Source organism: Jaculus jaculus, chromosome 8 (genome assembly GCF_020740685.1).
Source record: "Jaculus jaculus isolate mJacJac1 chromosome 8, mJacJac1.mat.Y.cur, whole genome shotgun sequence".
Classification (NCBI taxonomy): Eukaryota; Metazoa; Chordata; class Mammalia; order Rodentia; family Dipodidae; genus Jaculus; species Jaculus jaculus.
The window spans coordinates 29,660,630-29,662,385 of NC_059109.1; the positions used below are offsets into that span (position 1 = coordinate 29,660,630).

A 1,756-nucleotide genomic window follows, 5' to 3' on the forward strand; every position below is an offset into this window, starting at 1 on the left:
AATCTCAGGGTGATCTTGAAATCATGGTGATGCTTTTTTTTTTTTTTTGCATTTTAAAATTTTTTCTTTATTTATTTGAGAAAGAGAAAGAGGCAGTGTGTGTGTGTGTGTGTGTGTGTGTGTGTGTGTGTGTGTGTGTGTATGAGAGGGAGAGAGAGAGGGGAGTGAGCGATGGGGAGAGGGAGAGAGAACGGGCGCACCAGGGCCTCCAGCCACTGCAAACGAACCTCAGATGAATGTGCCACCTTGTGCATCTGGCTTATGTGGGCCCTGGGGAACTGAACTAAGGTCCTTTGGCTTTGAAGGCAAGTGCCTTAACTGCTAAGCCATTTCTCAGGCCCATGTACGAGCATTTTTTTTTTTTTTTTTTTTGTCAACAGCCACATCAGGCCTCATAGACGCTTGACAGGAATCATCAAGGCTTGTTTACATGATATCTCCCATTAACCTGAAGCTTTTGGTTTATTTCTTGTAGCAAACCATTCATCACTTTTATCTGCTGCCATTGCATCATCCAGTAATTTGCTTCCTTTTGGGTCCATCTTAGAAAGTTCTCAGAAGGCTTCTTCCCCAACAAAGCAAATTTCATGTCCATCAGGGTCAGCCAGGATGACCACTTGCACTGTGGCCTTCCCTGGAGTATCCAGACTCACCAGGGGAGTTAGGATGGTCTGTTTCTCCCTTTTCATCAAGTCTTCTAAGTGTGGCAACTCTTTCTGAGGACATGAAAAGGCAATTCTTCCAAAAGCTGCTGCATGATCCACTGCACCCTTGATGCCGTGTAGCTCCAGTTTACACTGGTTATCTGCATAGCCCAGCAAAGCTGTTTGCTTCTCCTCATCTTGTTCATAAATTTTCATTCCCAGTAGATTAGACCAGTAGTTCAAGGACTTCTGAAGGTCAGACACTGCCAGAGTTACTTTTACTACCGGATCTGACTGGGGCAGATTGCGATCCTGCAAATAGAACTTATATCCTCCTGGGGCCTCAGTTTCAAAAACTCCTTCTGCAACTTCGCGGAGTGGCCACTCCAGCTTCCGGGCATTGCTGACAGCCTGGGTGGAGGCGAGAGTGATTCCCATAAAGTCATTGCCAAGCTTATAGTCTCCAATGCCATAATTATATGTCAGCTCTGCAACAAAATGATCGTCCTCAGGCCCAAATCCCACCATTGTCTTACTCCATTTCCCATCATAAGGCCTTCATCCCCAGGACATCCCGGAAGAAATGCGCCGTCTGGAAGCGGTTTCCCACTTTGAACACGAAGTGCAGAGCTCGGCGCGCCGCCATGACTCCCAGCACCAAACCTCGGCTCCCGGGCGACAGCTGCCCCGCCCCCATGGTGATGCTTTTACCTCTGCCTCCTGAGTGCTGGGATTAAAGGCATGCGCCACCACACCCGGCTCAAGCCTTTAGTTTGAACCTTTTCCTTTTTTCAAAAATATTTTATTTATTTGAGAGAGAGAGAAAGAGAGAATAGGTGTGCCAGGACCTCTAGCCACTGCAAACAAACTCCAGATGCATGTGGCACCTTGTGCATCTGGCTTTACTTGGGTATTAGGGAGACAAACTTGGGTCCTTAGGCTTTGCAGGCAAGCATCTTACCCACTGAGCCATCTCTCCAGGCCTCTACTTTTTTTTTTTTGTTCATTATTTATTTATTTATTTGAGAGCGACAGACACAGGGAGAAAGACAGATAGAGGGAGAGAGATAGAATGGGCGCGCCAGGGCTTCCAGCCACTGCAAAGAACTCCA

At 47.1% G+C, this 1,756-nt stretch overlaps 1 pseudogene; it reads right to left on the reverse strand.

Annotated features, from left to right (window-relative positions):
- Positions 1-328: 328 nt before the first annotated feature.
- Positions 329-1,325, reverse strand: LOC123462828 (annotated as a pseudogene).
- Between the last annotated feature and the right edge of the window lie 431 nt (positions 1,326-1,756).